This window comes from Palaemon carinicauda, chromosome 7, assembly GCF_036898095.1.
Source record: "Palaemon carinicauda isolate YSFRI2023 chromosome 7, ASM3689809v2, whole genome shotgun sequence".
Lineage (NCBI taxonomy): Eukaryota > Metazoa > Arthropoda > Malacostraca > Decapoda > Palaemonidae > Palaemon > Palaemon carinicauda.
Window position 1 is genome coordinate 173,477,073 of NC_090731.1, and position 7,500 is coordinate 173,484,572.

The window sequence follows — 7,500 nt, forward strand, 5'->3', positions numbered from 1 at the left end:
CCATATATATGATCAGCCCCCAAACCCGCTCTCTACGCAAGCTAGGATCAAGGAAGGCAAGGCAATGGCTGCTGATGGTTCAGCAGATAGATATATAGGCTCCCCCAAAACCCTCCATCCTTAGCTCACAAGGATGGTGAGGTTGCAGTGACCAAAGGGAACTAACGAGCTTGAGGGGGACGTTATCACATCGGCCACCATCTATTTTTTGGCAGTAAGTTGTAATCACTTCATGAAAATATTATTATTATTATTATTATTATTATTATTATTATTATTATTATTATTATTTGGTAAACTACAACTCTAGTTGGAAAGGCAGGAAGCCACAACCCCAAGGGCTCCTACAGGGAAAATAGGCCAATGAGGAAAGGAAATCAGGAAATTAATAAAATATATATGAGAAGTAATAGATAAAAATATAGAATATTCTAAGAGCAATAACATAGCTAAAATAGATACGTCCTTATATAAATTATAGAGACTTATGTCAACCTGTACAACATACAAATATTTGCTTCAAGTTTGAACTTTTGACCTAAAGGGCCTAAACCTCTCTTTATTAGTATGCATATAATGTAGCACGTAATTTTTCATGACAATCTTTTACACGGAATCGAAAATAAACACGAAATGACATGCCTCTTTTCTTCAACAGCTGCAGCACGACCGTTTGGCGATTAATATAGCCGAGAAAAAGTAAGGAAGAAAAACCAGTGTATCACTATTTTGCAAACCTTGAGTCGCCTCTATGGTAGGACGAAGAAAATGGTATTATTTGCTTACTTTAAAGCCAGGTATTGCATCCACGTGATGAACAAATGGACAACAGTAGTCACATATATTAAGCAAATGAATAAAACCTGTCGTTTCCTAACTGCACTGTTACCATCTCAGGTCTGAGGCAAACGTTTCAGCCTTAAATCTTATCGTATTTATTTCAACTGCACGTTACAATTCCCAGTTTTGAGGCAAACGTTTTAGCCTTAAATATTGGTAATTTTTCAACTGCACTGTACCCTTGTCAGGTCTAAGGAAAACGTTTCAGCCTAAAATCTTGCCCTTTTTCCAATTACACTGTACCCTTCTCAGGTCTGAGGCAAATGTTTCAACCCTAAATCTCCTTGTTTCAACTGCACTGTACCCTCCTTGGTCTGAGGCAAAAGTTTCAGGCATAAATCTTGGCATTTTTTCAAATGCACTGTAGCCTTCTCAGGTCTAAGGCAAACGTTTCAACCTTAAATCTTGCCTTTTTATTTTACAATTGCACAGTACCCTTCTGATTTCTGAGGCAAACGTTTGAGCCTTCAATCTTGTCGTTTATTTTTCTCAACTGCACTGTACCCTTCTCAACTCTAAGGCAAACGTTTCAGCCTTAAATCTAGCCGTTTTCAACTGCACTGTGCCCTTCTAAGCTCCGAGGCAAACGTTTGAGCCTTCAATCTTGTCGTTTATTTTTCTAAACTGCACTGTACCCTTCTCAGATCCGAGACAAACGTTTCAGCTTCTGAAGGCGACTACCGAAGAGACAGTGCTTCAAAGACATGAAATATGTGTTCTGTATATTTAACTTTATTGAGTCATCTTCCTCAATAACAACTCCCTAAGAAATCAAGCCACAAAAAGTGTATTTCGTCGTCTGCAAAATACATAAAGATAAAACAATGGAAGGAATGATGTTAAACGGGGAAAATTGGGACCGAAATTTCATAGCCAAATAAACACACAAAAGTGCTAACAAGATTAAAAGCCTGAAAATGATCAAAACTAAAAATAAATCTATGATTTATCGATCTAAAATTCTAACCATATAAACGAGCGCTGGGGTAGGGGAGTTCATTCCCCCCCCCCCCGCCCCCTTCTAATGGATAAGAATAAAAGACGAGACAGTAACTTAAAGAATACCATTAGCTAATGGAGAATTGGTTGAGGTAATAAATCTCCTCCAGATGAGAAGATGTGAGAAGTTCTTGAGCGACGTGAGAGCAACAGATGGAGAGAGAGAGAGAGAGAGAGAGAGAGAGAGAGAGAGAGAGAGAGAGAGAGAGTTGCCTCATTGTTCATCAGTCTTTCGGGGAAAGTAAAGCTACAACCTACAATAGGGCTTTGACATAAAGGAATTGTTCTACCAACGGCTAGTTAAAGTGCATGGTCTTAATATGGAGACTGAGAGCTTGGGCCTTGAATGAGTTTGTGGAGAAATTCTAATACATTTTTATCAGCATAATTTAAGATTAGTTAGTATCGTGGGTTTAATTAACTAATATTCCTTTATCATTCATTTAAGCCTTCCTAATCAGGCAGTTGAATCATAGGAACTTCAGAAGTTCAAACTTAAAGATAATGATTCTCTCTTCACTGTTTATATATAAGACAGATTTTTTTTTAACGTTGGTACAAATCTTATGATATTTCATAATCTTTGTTCATTACTTCTCTTATAGGTTATTTATTTACTTATATCCTTTCTTCACTAAGCTATTTTCCTTGTTGGCGTCCTTGGGCTTGTAGCATACTGCTTTTTCAACTAGGGTTGTAGCTTAGCTAATCTCCCCTATATAATAAAGAGCGAGCATATATATATATATATACAGTATATATATATATATATATATATATATATATATATATATATATATATATATATATATATATATATATATATAGCGGCATTCCCTGACGTATAATTACTAGGTCTCTCCCCGCCCCTTGGGTAGGAAGAGAGGTAATAGTCAAACACTGGAGAGAGAGAGAGAGAGAGAGAGAGAGAGTGAGAGAGAGAGAGAGAGAGAGAGAGAGAGAGAGAGAGAGAGAGAGAGAGAGAGAGAATAGTCACACCCTGGTGAGAAGGTGCATGCACCTGCATTTCTATATAAATATTTGACTGTGATTTTTTTTAGTTTGCGTACACTAGTAATAATAATAACAATAATAATAATAATAATAATAATAATAATAAACAATTTGCAGTATCGTATATCTTACATTTTACTGAATAAGATCATTCCATTGTAAGACTGTATGAATTACCAACATAGGGCCAACCTAAACAACCCTCTGAAGTACTCTACACCTTTAAAAAGGCCTAGGAGAAAAAATCTCAATAATTTAAGACTTGTGGTGGCCGATGTAGTAACGTCCCTGACTGGTGAACGCCAGACTGGGGTTCGAGTCCGGCTCAAACTCGTTAGTTTGGTCGCTGCAACCTCACCATCCTTGTGAACTAAGGATGAGGGGTTTGGGGGAGCCTATAGGTCTATCTGCTGAGTCATCAGCAGCCATTGACTGACCCTCCTTGATCCTAGGTTGGGCGCTGATAATATGTATACATGGTCAGTCTCTAGGGCATTGTCCTGCTTGATGGGGCAATGTCACTGTCCCTTGCCCCTGCCATTCATGAGCGGCCTTTAAACCTTTAAAATATAATACAGACTACAAAACTTTTTTCAAATACACTTTTAGAAAGTTACTGTAGAAATGATGATGTAATTCTGAAATGACTTGTATTTTTAAAATTTAGAATAGCATTGTATTGACATTATGAAAATGAGAATATTATAATTTCAGGGATGGGGAACCTACGGCCTTAAGGCCACATATGGCCTTCTGGTCCATCAAGTGCGGCCTTCTATGGCCTTTGATATATGTACAGTATGTGTAGTATATTTCTGCTTTGACATTGAATATTGTGCGTTTAAAGGTTTAAAGGTCGCTCATGAATAGCAGAAGCAAGGGACAGTGACATTGCCCAAGCAATCAGGACAATGCCCTAGAGACTGACCATACATTATATGATCAGCGCCCAAGCCTCCTCTCCACCCAGGCTAGGACCAGGGAGGGCCAGGCAGTGGCTGCTGATAACTCAGCAGACAGACCTATAGGCTACCCCAAACCCCCCCAACCTTAGCTCACAAGGATGGTAAGGTTGCAGACACTAATGGCACTAACGAGTCTGTGCGGGACTCGAGCCCCCGTCTGGCAAACACCAGACAGAGACGTTACCAATCAGGCCACAACAACCTTACTGTGTGTACACACATTATTATTATTATTACTATTATTACTTGCCAAGCTACAACCCTAGTTGGAAAAGCAGTATGCTATAAGCCCAAGGGCTCCAACAGGGAAAATAGCCCAGTGAGGAAAGGAAATAAGGAAAAACCTAATAGAAGTTTAAGAACAATAATAACAACATACAAATATATATACACAGACAATAGGAAAGCTGTGTTCAATTATGTACCTCCCAGAGAATGGAAGCAATCTTTCCTTGAATTCAATGAATCCTAGCTTAATACAACTAGCAGTTTGTCGTTGTCAGCTGTAACAGCTGGTGTAGCTTACGAGGAAAAATTGCTGGTTGCAGTGAGCGAGTGATTTAACGTATGATTGACGAGGGAGTTCCTGTTTTGTCCATCTCCTCACTGTGATCTATGTTAGTATTAGACGAGTCAACAGATTCCAGATTTTTTGGCATAAAAATATTCTATTTCTGCTTTCACTGATGAGTTTTAATTGTATGAAAAACAACTTAGGTAACCTTAACGCAAGGACAAGAGGAACAGAGATTTTAAACAACTTCAAAAAGCAATATCACAAAGGAGGACTAAATTCTACTTCCTTATTATAATAATCTATGCACTGGTGTTCCAGCTATGATGGCTAAAAACTAGGGATTTATTGAACATCTTAAGAAAGCAAATAATTGATTTTTTTTTTCAATGAAAACAGCTAAGTATGTTTAAACAGATGTAATATTTTACTGGGATGTTGCATTTTTATAAAAAGTATCTACTCGCCAATATAAAATATTTGAAAAGGTCATATTGTTGATATTTATAAGCTATCTTTTCCAAAAGATTAGTATTATTTTACTTACCACTTCAATACAGAGAACATAACTGCTTAACCAAAGTAATTTGAAAATGACATGTTTTCGATATTATTCATTTACTTACGGTAGTTTGAAAACTACCCAAACTTGAATGAAATATTTTAAAATTTAGTTATCAATATAATTCATTTACTGATTACTTAATATACTTAATTCGAATATTTGAAAATGTAATGTTTTGGATTTTTATAAACCTGTCTACTCTTTCTTTAGATTACTAATACATTACTTGGAGGATAAAATAACCAACAAAATTTTATACGGCCTTAAGGAGCATTGAGGAATTGCGAGATAGCCTTCATCCAAAAAAAGGGTTACAAATCCCTCATCTACACTATTGATAAAGGATAGGAACTCGGTCCTGAAAAAAAAAAAAAAAACACTAAGATTTTCAATCTGTTTTTCTTAAAACATTGTTTTATAGTGAGTTTTTCCCTAGAGGTTTAAGGTTTATTTATCAATAGAAAAACTGAAAAAATTAAACTATAGACAGTTTATCTGGAATCTATTAGCGTGATGAAGATGTCTTATTCAAGTTATATTGAAAGGAATGCTTTATATTACATTACTAGAACAGCTAGAATCTCCCTCATCTCTCCTATATAGCATTGTCAAACGTATAACTAATCGGTCTCTCCCCATCCCTAGGGTAGGGAAAGAGGGAGTGGTCATACCCTGGTGAGAAGGCAAACCCCGCGAGGTGCACTTGGAAACCATAACTGCCGTGTTGTAGTTGGGAAAGAAAGAGGGGTTGGGAACGGTTGAATCTGTATGCATATTTATCTAAATATTTAGCCATCATTCTTGACAGGTCGTGTACACTAGTTCGTTTATAATGAGGTGGCGGGATACGCCCCTTTCCTTCAACAGATGGACTCACTTCCCCCACTCTTAAATCCGGGTCAGGTTAAAATACCCCTGGGGAGAAATCTCGGGTTAGATTTCCCTCGGGGGAGGGATTTTTTTTACTAAAGATAATATTCTAATATTTCCCACACGACTCAGTAAGTTTAAAGGTTTAAAGGCCGCTCATGAATGGCAGGGGGCAAGGGACAGTGACATTGCCCTATCAAGCAGGACAATGCCCTAGAGACTGACCACACACACACACATATATATATATATATATATATATATATATACATACATTATATATATATAATTTATATATATTTATATATATATATATATATATGATCAGCCCCCAAGCCCCCCACTCTCCACCCAAGCTAGGACCAAGGAGGGCCAGGCAATGGCTACCGATGACTCAACAGATAGACCTATAGGCTCCCCCAAACCCCCACATCCTTAGATCACAGGGATGGTGGGGTTGCAACGACCAAAGGAACTAACGAGGTGTTCACTAGTCAGGGACGTTACCGCATCAGCCACCACAAACCTAAACAATAATGACGAAACGAGGGCTTGAATATAGAGATATATCAGCAGCTTCTATTTCTATATGGTAAGGGTGATATGGCTTATTCAGCTACGTTAGCAGTTCATATCCAATAAGGACTAGGCCTATATGGTCATGTTCAGGAATAATACCCTTCACAAGTATGTCCCAGGTACTCTGGTGGGTGTTACAGATTAATAACACATATAAACAAAGCTACTCCAACACCTAAATACATAACAGACACATTACACGTCTCGAACTGTCTATAAAGATATCGTAAAATCCTAAGTATTTTAAATATTACTGATATATACTTTTTATTAGGAATGTTCCTTAATAAGATAATCTTTTTAAAAAATGGGTTTCAGAATTAGAATGAAGATAGAATGAGGCAGAAAGTGAAAAGAAAGAATGAACGAATAATAATAAAAAATCTACCGAATAGAACGACTCCAAGACACAATGCTCTCATACGTCACTGCTGAGCGATTTCTTGTGAGAAATGTCAGTGATATTCACTCACTAACGGAGGAGAAAGAGTCGGTTTTCCGATAAGAAATACTATGTATATTTAAAACTATTGAGTTTTTTAGAGACAAGAATAAACTAATATAATTATATTAACAGTATAGATCATTAAAAACGTCTTGGTTTTAACCCTCATCGATTTATTAGTAAAATAACCAAGGCGGGCGAGTTAATCTGGGAAGGATATTTCGACTCGCGGCATTTCCTTCCCTGAAATGGTCTGGATCGATCTATGCCCCAGCTAACCTCTCTCTCTCTCTCTCTCTCTCTCTCTCTCTCTCTCTCTCTCTCTCTCTCTCTCTCTCTCTCTCTCTCTCTCTCTCTCTCTCTCTCTCTCCTGGGTAGAGAGATTCTTTTTCCCAATTTCACAGATATGATGTGGAAAGTTATGGCATTTGTCTGTGTGAATTGGAGATATTGTTTGCCTGTTGTTACAATTTTATTATCCTGTTATTTTCGTAGTTTGGGTTTGAAGAAAGGATCTCCTCTATATAAGAAAGAGCAAGTGTTTAGCTATATATATATATATATATATATATATATATATATATATATATATATATATATATATATATATATATATATATATATGCGTAAAAATCACAGGAAAACGTGGTTCTGCATATATATATATATATATATATATATATATATATATATATATATATATATGTAT